The sequence below is a fragment of the Heterodontus francisci genome, chromosome 40, assembly GCF_036365525.1.
Source record: "Heterodontus francisci isolate sHetFra1 chromosome 40, sHetFra1.hap1, whole genome shotgun sequence".
NCBI lineage: Eukaryota > Metazoa > Chordata > Chondrichthyes > Heterodontiformes > Heterodontidae > Heterodontus > Heterodontus francisci.
The window spans coordinates 10780546-10794949 of NC_090410.1; the positions used below are offsets into that span (position 1 = coordinate 10780546).

A 14404-nucleotide genomic window follows, 5' to 3' on the forward strand; every position below is an offset into this window, starting at 1 on the left:
TGGCTGCTGGTGCCATCAAGAGATGAGAGGGGGAAGAAATGGGCATTAAGGAAGGGAAATTGGGAGAAGCCACGATGATCAGAGCAGAGGGCGGCAGTGAAAACCCAGTGGAGCTCCCGACTGTTTGAGCGAGACAATGGAGTGTAGTGTGCGCCGTATGATGACCAGCTCAAAGTGCGTTGACCATGTACGACCCGTTGTCAGTGCCAGCCTTGGGGCCCTCAGACACCAGGCTGATGCTGGTGTGAAAAGGGGACAACCTGGCAGAGGGGAAGTTGCTGGACCTTTTCCACTGGCGGAGGTAACCACCGAGCTGGAGCCTGAACTTGCGGTGCAGGGAGGCGTAGATGAAGGGGTTGTAGCACGAGGAGCTCATCGCCACCCAGTGGCAGGAGACCTGTACGATGTTAATGTACCTTGTGTCAATGATTGTGAAGTCAACGTCTAGATCTCGGATCAGGTTGAGGATCTGGAGGGGCATCCAGCAGATGGCAAATGTCACCACGGAGATGACCAAGAGGATGAAGGTTTTCCTCTTCTTCTTGTTCCACTTGGCCTGGTTTTGCTCCACAGCCCCTGGGACGCTCCTTCTCTTAAGGTGGATGGTGATGGCACAGTAGGAGATGGTCACGGCAGAAAGCGGAATCATGTAGGACACCAGGATGATGATGCAGGAGTAAGCCAGCCGCTCCCTCTCCATGCCTCTCCAAAACTCCTCGCAGATGTTCATGTCGTTACCAGTCATCTTGAGCTCCACGTATGTGATGTAGATGGAGGCTGGGCTGGCCAGAGCAAGGGAGAGGACCCAGATGGCACCGACGATGAGGCCGCAGCAGCTGAGTGTGACCCTCTGGCGGATGGGGTAGGCGACGACGATGTACCTGTCCACTGCGATGGCTGTCAGCGACAGGACGGAGACGTAGACCATGGCGGACTGCATGAGCGAGACAAAGTGGCACATGAACCTTCCGAAGAGCCACCCGCGCAGCTCGAAAGCGTAGGAGAGGGTCAGGGGGACGCAGGTGAGGCACATGAGGAGGTCGGTGATGGAGAGGTTGCCAATGAAGAAGTTGGTGGCATTGTGGAGCTTCTTGTCCACGATGATGCTGCCAATCAGGAAGGCATTGCCAACGCAGGCCACGGCCACCAGGGCGCAGTATAGCAGGATGAAGAAGGATTTGTATTTTTGCAGCAGAATAGTACCAGCAAAGTTCATCAGAGAACTGCCATTGAAGAAACTGCTGTTGTCCATGGTTTCGGTTTCCATAGTTTCCTCCTCATGAGCTTTCAGTACCGACCTATTGGATAAAAAAAAAACACATTTCATAAAGGAATGGGCTACAGGGTCATCATGAAAAAGAACAGGCTCTTGACCTCTTTACTGTGTAAAGCTCCCTCTGTTGACCCAGTGGGTTGTTGGGCCCAGTACCACACTGGATGGTGCGTGTTCTCACTGAGCTAGAAAGAAAAGACAGACTTGCATTTGTATAGCGCCATTCATGACCTCAGGATGCGCTTTATAGCCAATGAAGTACTTTTGAATAAAAGCAAAATAGTGCAGATGCTGGAACTCTGAAATAAAAACCAAGAAATGCTGGAAAGACTCAGCAGGTCTGGCAGCATCTGTGGAGAGAGAAGCAGAGTTAACGTTTCGGGTCAGTGACCCTTCTTCAGAAACGTTCTGATGAAGGGTCACGGAAGTACTTTTGAAGTCTAGTCACTGTCGTAAACGCAGCAGCCAATTTGCGCACAGCAAGATCCCACACACAGCAATGTGATAACGTCCAGTTAATCTGTTTTTTTTTTTGGTGACGTTGGGTTGAGAGGGTAAATATTGACTTGGGCATCAGGCAGAACACCCCTGATTTCCTCTTTTACGTCCAGCTGAGGGGGCAGAGGTCTGATCGGAGGAACAGCACCTCCAACAGTGCGGCACTGAAGTGTCAGCCTAGATTTTTGTACTGAAGTCTCTGGAGTGGGGCTTGAACCCTGATTGAGCAGACTGAGTGAAGCTTCGTATGTAAGTTAACTGTTCAGATCTTAAGAAGGTGGGCACCCCATAATGGGCTTTCTTACTCAGTCCAGAGTTCACTAGCACTGTCGTTGAGCTACTGCAGATTGCAAATGCTGTGAAAGCAAAACCATGGGCATGTTTTAATGTTACTGACATCCATTCTGAGTTCTAGTTGACCTCCATTATTTCACTTTATGTTGAAAACATTAATCCATTAAAATGATTAGACTGGGGTGGGGGGGCGGGGCTAAAGTGTTTGATCCTTCCGACCTTCGCAGTTCTTCTCCTGAAATCGCTAACCCACATAGCGCTCACTGTGTGAGCCGAGTGAATGCCAACAGCTATTTAACCATGGAAGGCATCACTGTTGAGCCCCATCCTGTGCTCACCCATTGTCCACACAGCCAGCCTTTCCAACAAAGGGGTCATTACCCTTTCCTCCTCCTCCCTTTCTTCCCCCTCTTTCTTTCCCCTCCCTTTCTCTTCCTCCTACTCTCCCTTTGCTCCATCCCCCCACCCCGCCTCGCTCCCCTCACCCCCTTTCCTCTCCCTCTTTCCTCCGACCTCCTTTCTTCCTCCCTGCTCACCCTTTCAACATCACAACAGTGACTACATTTCAAAGAAGCAGTTCATTTGCTGAAAAGCGCTTCGGGACGTCCTGAGGCTGGGAAAGGCGCTATAGAAATGTAGGGGAAAAAAGTATTATTTAATTTAAAGTGTACATCTTGTCATATTCCATTATCCATCCAGTAACTGTGAGCAGAGCAGCAACATATTAATTATGGTGTATTTTATCTGGTATATAATTCCCAACAATCTATTACAATTCACAGTAAAGTAGACATTGATTTATCCATAATTTATTGTTTAAGGGCTCTCCGCGGACAGTAACTGGACTTTATCTTCTGGTAATTTCAATTTGTGGTTCAAATTCCAGGCTTGCAATGAATTTATAATTTTACTGAGTGAGATTTCCATTGTAGAATTCGCAGTATGTGTAAAGCACTGACAAAGTAAATTTGAGCACAAATTGTTACAGATTTTATTGCAAACTCCCCTCCCACCCCCCCCCCCCCCCCCCGAATTTCAGCAGAGAATATTAAATAGAGTACAAAAGGCAGGAAAAAAGGATCAGCCAAAAAAAAAAGGGTAGAAAAAGAGGAATAGATATTGAGAATCAAGAGAGAAATGAAATGAATGGGAGAGGAAAGGAAGAGAATAAAAATATCTAGGGAGCAGGAGGAGGACACAGAGAGAGTCAGGGAGAGGAGAAGGACAGGACAGAGAGAGGAGGAAGAGAGAGGACAAAAGGAGAGAGGACCGGGAGAGAGGGAGAAGACAGAGAGAGAGAATTAGATGGACCGTCACAGTGAGTTTAATATTCCGCTTTTGCTTTTCCCCTGCTCAGTCCCACGGTCAGGTCTCCCTGAGATAGTTTTTTGAACGTGAGAGATATTTAATGTCGCTCTCTCGGCAAAGCTGGGGAATCAGTAGTAGCTGCTAGACAGGATTAAACACAATAATTTAAATGGGACATCCGGAGGCTGTTTCAATATTTCACTGCATTGTATTCACTGCACTAACCCAAAGCTATCAACCTGCCCAACTCATTACACTCTGGGTTATCAACCTGTTTCAGCAGAGTATCAACAGTTTCGAATTCCGGATCATTTACCATTCCGCCCAAACCGATTAACTTGGAATCAGACTTTAATGTGCCGGGTGACAATATTTATAACAACGTGGATTGAAATATAAATCACTATTTGATCAGCGACTCACCTCTGAATCTCCTGCTAATGGGCAGTCGCTGCAGAAATGCTTTCTTGAAGGTGGTACTGGGGATCCCTGGCACTTCCTAATCCCCCCTTTCACCTGTTGCCCGATGCCCCTCTTGTACCTGTTGTTAATGCCCCTCTTGCACCTGTTGTCGATGCCCCTCTTGCACCTGTTGTTAATGCCCCTCTTGCACCTGTTGCCCGATGCCCCTCTTGCACCTGTTACCCGATGCCCCTCTTGTACCTGTTGTTAATGCCCCTCTTGCACCTGTTGCCCGATGCCCCTCTTGTACCTGTTGTTAATGCCCCTCTTGCACCTGTTGGCCGATGCCCCTCTTGTACCTGTTGTTAATGCCCCTCTTGCACCTGTTGCCCGATGCCCCTCTTGTACCTGTTGTAAATGCCCCTCTTGCACCTGTTGGCCGATGCCCCTCTTGTACCTGTTGTTAATGCCCCTCTTGCACCTGTTGGCCGATGCCCCTCTTGTACCTGTTGTTAATGCCCCTCTTGCACCTGTTGTCGATGCCCCTCTTGTACCTGTTGTTAATGCCCCTCTTGCACCTGTTACCCGATGCCCCTCTTGTACCTGTTGTTAATGCCCCTCTTGCACCTGTTGCCCGATGCCCCTCTTGCACCTGTTACCCGATGCCCCTCTTGTACCTGTTGTTAATGCCCCTCTTGCACCTGTTGCCCGATGCCCCTCTTGTACCTGTTGTTAATGCCCCTCTTGCACCTGTTGCCTGATGCCTCTCTTGCACCTGTTGTTAATGCCCCTCTTGCATCTGTTGTTAATGCCCCTCTTGTACCTGTTGTTAATGCCCCTCTTGCATCTGTTGCCCGATGCCCCTCTTGTATCTATTGCCCGATGCCCCTCTTGCACCTGTTGCCTGATGCCTCTCTTGCACCTGTTGTTAATGCCCCTCTTGCATCTGTTGTTAATGCCCCTCTTGCATCTGTTGTTAATGCCCCTCTTGTACCTGTTGTTAATGCCCCTCTTGTATCTATTGCCCGATGCCCCTCTTGCACCTGTTGCCTGATGCCTCTCTTGCACCTGTTGTTAATGCCTCTCTTGCACCTGTTACCCGATGCCCCTCTTGCACCTGTTGCCTGATGCCTCTCTTGCACCTGTTGTTAATGCCCCTCTTGCATCTATTGCCCGATGCCCCTCTTGCACCTGTTTCTGCTCCCTGAGTGCTCCAACTTTAAAGAAGACTCGGCAATGCAGAGATGTGCAAACTCTCCCAGCCACAGAGAGATTTAAACTCCAATGAAAAAACCAAGAGTCTCTCTCTAATGTTGAGGGGCCATGGGGTGATTTTAGTCACTCTCATTGGTTGATACATTTTGATAGACTTGAATTGGAAATGCAGGGAATTGGAGAGGGATGTGGAGGGGATTTAAAGGGACCCAGTCCTGTGTGAACTCAGCCCAGTGATCATTCACTCCCCGTCAGATAACCCCAGGCAAACTGCAGCTAATATTTATCTCCTGTTACATTTATCATCACGGCTTTTGGTTGGATTTTATCAGAGCTTTCTAGATAAGTCTATAAAGGAAATTAAAATGCTATTGTTTTCAATATAACTTTAAATAGATGTTATTGTCATGGTAATGTTTCTAGTCATTCACCATGGTTACGCACGGTGACATCATCCCATCTGTAATCTTGTCTGGCCACGTCATGTATACAATCATAGATTAATATAGCTCAGAAGGAGGCCATTTGGCCCATCGTGTTAGTGGCAGCTCTTTAAAAGAACTATTCCAATTAATCACACTTCTCCTATTCTTTTCCGATATCTCTGAAAAATTTTCCTCTTCAATTTTCTATTCAATATCCTTTTGAAAGTTATTACTGAATCTATCTCCATCATCCCTCTCCAGTAGTGTGTTCCAGATGACAGCAACTCATGACGTAAATTACTTCCCTCAGGTTGCTTCTGGCTGTTTTGCAAATTATCTTGACTTTCTGCAGTTTAGTTCTTTGAATAAAAATCTTTAGATTCTCTCTTTAGGAACATAGGAGCAGGAGTAGGCCATTCAGCCCATCGAGCCTGCTCTGTCATTCAATAAGATCATGGCTGATCATCCACTTCGATGCCTTTTTCCCACATTATCCTCATACCCCTTTATGTTCAAAAAAAGGGTGTAAAGATAAGCCCAGCAACTACAGGCCAGTCAGTTTAATTTTTGTGGTGGGAAAACTTCCAGAAAAAATAATTAGGGACAAAATCACATGGACAAGTGTGAGTTAATTAAGGAAAGCCAGCATGGAATTCTTAAGGGAAAATCATGTTTAACTAACTTGTTGGAGTTTTTTTGAGGAGGTAACAGAGAGGGTTGATGAGGGCAATGCTGTTGATGTGGTGTACATGGACTTTCAAAGTGCATTTGATACAGTGCCACACAACAGACTTGTGAGCAAACTTATAGCTCATGGAATAAAAGGGACGGTAACAACATGGATACAAAATTTGCTGAGTGACAGGAAACAAAGAGCAGTGGTTAATGGATGTTTTTTGGGCTGGAGGAAGGTTTGTAGTGGAGTTCCCCAGGGATCAGTATTGGGACCCTTGCTTTTCTTGATATATAATAATGACCTAGACCTTGGTGTACAGGGCACAATTTCAAAGTTTGCAGATGATACGAAACTTGGAAGCGTTGTGAACTGTGAGGAGGATGGTGTAGAACTTCAAAATGACATAGACAAGTTGGTGGAATGGGCAGACAGGTGGCAGATGAAGTTCAATGCAGAGAAATGTGAAGTGATTCATTTTGGTAGGAAGAACATGGAGAGACGATATAGAAAAAGGAAAGACTTGCATTTATATAGCACTTTTTATATCCCCAGGATGTCCCAAAGCGCTTTACAGCCAATGAAGTACTTTTTGAAGTGTCGTCACTGTTGTAATGTAGGAAACGTGACAGCCAATTTTCACACAGCAAGATCCCACAAGCAACAATGAGATAAATGGCTGTGATGGTTAAATATTGCCAGGATGCCAAGATAATCTCTCCTGCTCTTCTTTGAATAGAGCAAATTCCACTTGGGAGGACCGACGGGGTCTTAGCTTAACATTTCACTTGAAAGAAAGACGGCACCTCCAACAATGCAGCACTCCCTCAGTACTGCACTGAAGCGTCATCCTGGGTTTTGTGTACAAATCCCTGGAGTGGGACTTGAACCCACAACCAAGAGTGCTATGAACCAAGCCACAGCTGCCACATAGAAGAGAGATGAAAATTGGTGAAACAAATCCTATCGGGCTTGATAGTGCAGTTGTCACACTGTTCCTTCGTCCCAGTTTTAAATGAAACCCTCAACTGGTTTAATAACAGTCTCGCCAATCTATTGACTGCAAGGGACTGCAAGGTGAAATGAGCTTAATCCAGGGTCTAGGACTGGGTGATGTCAGCTATGGCTCAGTGGGTAGCTCTCTCACCTTTGTGACAGAAGGTTCTGGGGTCAAGTCCCACTCCAAAATCAATGCTGACACTCCAGTGCAGTACTGACGGAGTGCTGCACAGTCAGAGGTACTGCCTTTCAGGTAAGATGTCAAACAGAGGCTTGTCTGGATGTAAAAGACTCGTTAGTAATATTTTAAAGGGCAGGGGAGTTCTCTCTGGTGTCCTGCTCAATATTTATCCCCCAACGAACATCACTTAAAACAGATGATCTGGTCATTATCGCATTGCTGTTTGTGGGATCTTGCTGTGCACCAATTTGCTGCTGCATTTCCTATGTTGCAATAGTGACTACACTTCAAAAAGGTGCTTCATTAGATGTGGTTATATTAATGCAAGTTTTCTGCTTCCGTCAATGGGCCCTTAGCACAAATCTGCTCCTAAATGATGGTCTTTCTTGCATTTTGCAAGATGGCTGACGTGGGAACTGGGAAAGTGCCAACTTCAGAAGTTTCTACAGTCATTTACTGGTGTTGGCCAGTTTTTAACCTAACTTCAAATCCCACCTTGGTGTAAACTGAACTCACAACCTCTGGGTTGCTAGTTCAGTAAAGAAAGACTTGCATTTATATAGTGCCCTTTATGGCCTCAGGATAGACCAAAGTGCTTTACAGCCAATGAAGTGCTTCTGAGGTGTCGTCACTGTTGTAATGTAGGAAACGTGGCAGCCAATTTTCACACAGCAAGATCCCACAAACAGCAATATGGTAATCTGTTTTAGTGATGTTGGTTGAGGAATCAATATTGAGACCAGGACATTGGCAGAAAAGATTTACAAGATTCGTTCCACAGATGAGGGACTTCAGTTATGTGGATAGATTAGAGAAGCTGGGGCTATTCTGCTTAGAGAAGATTAAGAGGAGATTTGATCAAAGTGTTCAAAATCATGAGAGGTCTGGACAGAGTAGATAGAGAGAAACTGTTCCCATTGGCAGAAGGGATGAGAACCAGAGGACACTGATTCAGTGAATGACAAAAGGACAAAGGTGACACAAGGAAAAACTTTTTTTTAATGCAGTGAGTGGTTAGGATCTGGAATGCACTGCCTGAGAGTGTGGTGGCGCCTCCAATCGAGGCTTTTGAAAGGGAATTGGATAATTATCTGAAGAGAAAAAATTGCAGGGCTACCACGAAAGGTTGGGGCAGTGGGACTAGGTGAGTTGCTCTTGTCGAGAGCCAGCACAGACCCGATGGGCCGAATGACCTCCTTCTGTGCTGTAACCATTCTCTGATTCTATTCTATAACTCTTCTTCTTTGAAATAGTGCCATGAAATCTTTTACAGTCACCTGAGAGGGTAGGCAGGGCCTCAGTTTAACGTCTCATCTGAAAGACGGCACCTCCGACAGTGCTGCACTCCCTCAGTCCTGCACTGGAGTGTCAGCCTGGAGTTTGTGCTCAAGTCTTAAACCCCACTGTGGGTTACCCAATGAGACATGGGTGACACCATATCCCGTCAGTGTCGGAGGAGCATGCTTCTTATATAGGTCTGAAGGTACATTGCTAGGAAATAGGGAAGGTGATCCGCGGGTCTTCCCACTAAATGAACGCGGTTTATAATGTTCCTCACAAGAAATACAGTCCTTCCATCGACCAATGCCACCCAGGGCGAGCAGGACATTTATCAAAAGCTAATCACCTTGCTGAATTATTTATGTGGATTTTGTTTTCCAATTGAATATCTGAGTCAAAAACAAGCGGAGCACAAAACTGCAAGACTGTCTTCAGTTCACAAGAGAAACCTTAATTAAAACTACCCCTCAGAAATATGGCTCCATTCTTTCCGACACCTGCGTGCTGGGCAACCAGGATTTTGGAACCCCCCCCCTATGTGGCCTGCAAGAGGAGGTGTATCTAAATATTCTGTAAAGGTTCTTGCCTTTAACAGGTGTTCATCACACCCCAGACTCCAGACGTCACCCTCCAGATGTCCACACTTTGTCGTACATGCAAAACCATCTTAAAACAGAAAGCCTTAAATTTACGAGCAGTTGCAATTGCTCTCTGGCTGACCTCGGTTATCAATAGCTACAATTATCTTAATTCACTCCATTTATTGTCTTTAGTACACGGAGGCATCTAAATCGTATTACCTCGGGGAGAATTACATTTGTTTCTGGTTGAACACAGGGACACCGCTATTCCCGGTCAGAATGGAGGTGATTGGGTAATTCCCTCAACAAGTGACACTCTGTTATAAGTGGCTGAGATTGATTTTATGCACATAATTTGTGCTATGTAACTATCCTCTACCCACTGTATTTTGCTGGAGAGCTCACCCTGCTTTTATCGGGTGGCGTTGCTGTAGCTTCAGTCATGAGCTCTGTTTGCTGTAGTTCGTCGAGACTCTTTTCGATAGACCCTGTTTGCTGTAGTGCACTTGCTAAACATTCTGCTGAATAAACAGACTTCTGTTTGCTGTGAAATAGACAGTTAGCTGTGAATCCTGCCATAAATCCCACCCTGCCACCAACTCATTACCTGACACAGCGATGTCAACGGACACTTCTTTCAGAGAGAGGAGGATTCAGTAGCCAGTGGCTACACCATGTATGCTCTGGTGTTCAGGAATCGGTATGTAACTGAATGCTTCTTGCCATGAATACAGGCCAGGGTTGTTCGAAATTGATCACTCGTTAAGAGAAATGACCCTAAGTTAGCGAGGTTCGTGTAGCAGCAATGATACTGGACTGGCAACTCAGAGATTCTGAGCTCAATTCCCGATTTGGCAGGTCGTGAAATTGAATCCCATAAAAAAATTGACTATGAAAGGATGCCGGATCGGTGTAAAAACACAGCTGGATCACTAACGTGGCTTCAGGGAAGGGAACTGACCATCCTTACCCCAGTCTGGGCCTTCACGTGACTCCCGTCCCATGCTACGTAGTTGTCGCCACAGCCTCTGTAAAATTATGATGAGGCAAAGCAGACCCAGCACTACCTGTGATGGGCAGGTATCTAAGGTCGGCGAATGGGCAGCACCCACATCCTTCACACCTCGATCAAAACCTCACTGGCAAAAGAACCTCTACCAAAGAGCCAGCATGGGTAGGATAGGCTGAATGGCCTCCTGTGCAGTATTGCTCTATGAATCTATGAAAATAAAGGAGTCAGACTGCCAGTGAGCAGAATAAAATTGGCAGCTGTAACGACAGACGCTTCCGGAAGCATCGATCAGAATCACTTCATTTGCACTACCTCCGATCATGGCTGTCTCAGTGATGGCAACATGGGATAAACTCATCGAGTCTAGCATGTCAGCAGTTTGTGAGTAATGGAGTCTGTTTGGATGAAAGATTAAATGGAAATACTCCTTAATTACCTGCGATCTACTTTGTGCTCGTCAGAAGGCAACAACCAACATTCTTGTAACACTCCTCGGGAGATACTATTGACCCTGAATTTATATAGCGCCTTTCATGACCTCAGCAGCATTTTACAGCCAATGAAGTACTCTTTTTGAAGGGTTGTCACTGTTGCAATGTAGGAAACGCCAATTTGTACACAGCAAGATCCCACAAACACCAATGTGATAGTGACTCAGATCATCTGTTTTTTTTTTAGTGATGTTGCTCAGGGTATAAATATTGGCCAGCACACCATAGAGAACTCCACCCTGCTCTTCTTCAAAATAGTGACCGTGGGGCCCCCTTTACGTCCACCCGAGAGGGCAGATGGGGTCTCAGTCGTCCGAATCAAGGCCTGCAGGAGCGAAGGGAAATATATTGCTGAGACAGAAAAACAAACTTGCTCTCAGAACTCAAGGATCCTCCGTCATTGAAACTAAAAAGGATTTACGGAAATTAAATTCAACTGCAGGGTGAGGTGTGTAATCATCCTTTTTTAAATCAGGGAACTGGATAAATGGCCGAGGCTCAGATTGTGGACCAACACTAAACAGCAAAGAGGTCAGAGAGAAGATGAGGTAAATCAAAACGAACTGATTAGGTGTTGGCACGTCTGCATTTGAAAAGCCTGAAGATTGTAGGAGCAGGGTGAAAAAAAAAAACACACTTCTACCACTGTGAATTGTATTGCTATTGATTCCTCCCTGCACTTGATGTGTTCAAATCCATTTGACTTACTGCTTCAGCAATACTTTTGCTAGTTTTGATTTTTTTTTTGTTGTTTACTTCACCAGTGACCCTCTAACGACAGCTTTGGGCCATTAAATGTTGGATATTGGAATACAGATCAAAATTTGCCAATGGTGCCCAACTTGAAGGTGTGGTAGATCGTGAGGATGATAACAATTGACGGCAACAGGACGTAGATAGGCTAGCTATGGAATTTAATACAGAGAAGTGTGAGGTGAAGCATTTTGGCAGAAGGACAGGGATCAGTATTGAATAACTCTAATGCAGTGAAATATCGGCAAGCCTCGGGCCTGTACTCTGCAGTTGGTCATCATCCTTCCCGAAATTTGTTAGCAGAGGCCAAACTTCTCTGCATGAGGAAATGCCAGGATCGTATTTCAAGGCAAACAATTTGCCACGGATGGCTTACCAAATATGAGGGTGAAGAACATCTGCATGAACAGAAACTGTTCCGTGTGGACACCATGAACTTTGAACCCTGAAGAACAAACTCAATGAGCATGTCTTTCCCAATGGTTTCCCCAGATGACCTGGTTGGATACTCAGAGCCACTTCTCAAACAATCAGCACTAACACGCAGAGCAAAAATCAGTCATCCCCGAGGAATTATCTCAAGTGATCTTTATTAAGCAAAATGTAATTAAGTCATGCTTTGCGCGAAATAATTGCTTTTCTAATAAAACTGGTGGAATAATTACATGCGTGCTCTCGTACTTGGTACAATGATGTGGGTACAGAGTTGCATTGCTTCCCTTGGGCTGTGCTTTCTGGTGTCTACAGACAGTGGCAATCATAAATCCTGGATTAATGCTAATATTTGTCATTGTCCCATAAAGGAAAGGTTTAACTCCAGCACACCTGCCTGGAAGCAAGAGCGGAAAGGTTTGCTTTCACGGATTGGGGTTGGACACAGCTGTGATGCCCTCCATAGTTCAATATCCAGGCAGTTAAATTAATGGAAGGAAAGTCAGCAGCCTACATTTTTTCCTCTAGAAAGGAGAATTCTGAGCTAAGAGACGCCTTTGAAATTATGCAGGCGTTTGGTAGTGCAGCCGTAGAGAGCATGCTCCCATTTATTGTGGAGTCAAAAACTATAGCCAGAATTATGAGATAGTCACTAATCTATCCAATGAGGAATTTAGGAGAAACTTCTTTAACCCAGAGAGTGGTGAGAATGTGGAACTCACTACCAGAGGGAGTGGTGAGGTGAATAGTATTTAAGAGAAAAGGTGGATCAGTACATGAGGGAGAAAGGATTAGAAGGATATATTGATAGGGTGAGATGAAGTAGGGTGGGAGGAGGCTCATGTGGAGCATAAAGACCAGCATGGATCAGTTGGGCCGAATGGCCTGTTACTGTGATGTAATTACAGGCTTGCCACCCTCCTGTCTGCTTATTCTCTCTTTACTGCACTCACCTGATGCTTTTTGCATCTAAGGAAGAGATTGTATTGATCCCATGCCTTTCAGATCTTTGAGATGTGCTAAAGCACATCACGGTATTAATTAGTTTCAAAATGCACTCGCTGTTTTGAAGGCCAACACAACAGCCAATTTACACAATGCAATGTCCCCAGGACACCAGAGAGATGAGTGACCACATAGTCTGTTTTTGGAGCAGTTGATTGAGGGTCCAGGCAAGATATACCTGCTCTTCTCTGAATAGTGCCATAACAAAGAAGAAAGACTTGCATTTATATAGCACCTTTCATGGCCGCAGGATGTCCCTAAGCGCTTTACAGCCAATGAAGTACTTTTGAAGTGTAGTCACTGTTGTAATGTAGGAAACACGGCAACCAGTGTGCGCACAGCAAGCTCCCACAAACAGCATTACGATAATGACCAGATGATCTATTTTTGTGATGTTGATTGTGGGACAAATATTGGCCAGGGATAACTCCCCTGCTCTTCTTTTGAATATTCCTAGGGGATCCTTTACATCCACTTGAGAGAGCCGTCAGGGCCTCTGTTTAACATTTCATCCGAAAGGCGAACCTCTCCCACAGTACTGCACTGGGAGCGTAGGACTAGACTTTGTGCTCAGGTCTCTGGAGTGGGACTTGAACCCAAAACCTTCTGACTCCATGGGATCTTTTACACCCACCTGAGAGGGCAGGCAGGGCCTCGGTTTAACGTCTCATCCGAAAGGTGGAACCCCTGACAGTGCAGCACTCCTTCAGTGCATTATAGCAACGTATGGCTAATTTTCCCCTTCTTCGCCCAGAGGCACTGAGACCAGTTATAGTACCCGTGTAGTTGACTATAGAACGGGGCATTTATATAGCACCTTTAAGATCCCAAGGGTCTTCACAGTAGCCATTATCATGCACAATATGACACTGAGTCATTTAAGGAGATATTCGGACAGGTAAGCAAAAGCTTGGTCAAAGAAACAGGTTTTAAGGAGCGTCTTAAAGGAGGGAGAGAGGGGTAGAGAGAAGTAGAGAGGTTCAGGAAGGGCATTCCAGAGCTTAGCGCCGAGGCAACTGAAGGCACGGCTGCCAATAATGTAGCGCAAGAAATAGAGGATGCACAAGAGGCCGGAATTAGAGGAAAGCTCTCGGAGGATTGTAAGGCTGGAAGAGGTTACAGAGAAATGGGAGGGGCGAGGTTTTAGAGGATTCTATATGAGATAGTAGTGGGGATGCAGGACTAAGAGTCTGGCATCACCTCTGAATACCAGAGAGTAGAGAACACAAGGTGACGGTTTTTTGGTATCACTATCGATCCTAATACATACTTTTGGAGAAATATTCACAAAAAAAGACCAACTTACAGATTTACAGAGATCAGGACAGCGAGGGACTTTCTTTCTTAGAGATCTATGTCCTGAAGTGAGAAGCCCAGTTCTTTGTGATTGAAGACTCGTAAACCGTCTTTGATTAATATCCCACGGTGTTCATTTCCAACGTGTTGTGCTCTCGCTCCTGTCCTCGCTCTCAATCAAACAGTAAGTGTAACAAGGGAAGAGTTAGTGCTCTTCAGAATGCCCGGAGCTGGAGGATGCCTGAGATTGTCCATGTGTGGTTTGGAAGGTTGAAATCGGTCGGC

At 45.6% G+C, this 14404-nt stretch overlaps 1 pseudogene; it reads right to left on the minus strand.

The window, feature by feature from the left end:
* Positions 1 to 221: 221 nt before the first annotated feature.
* LOC137353159 (prolactin-releasing peptide receptor-like) lies at positions 222 to 1252 on the minus strand (annotated as a pseudogene).
* Between the last annotated feature and the right edge of the window lie 13152 nt (positions 1253 to 14404).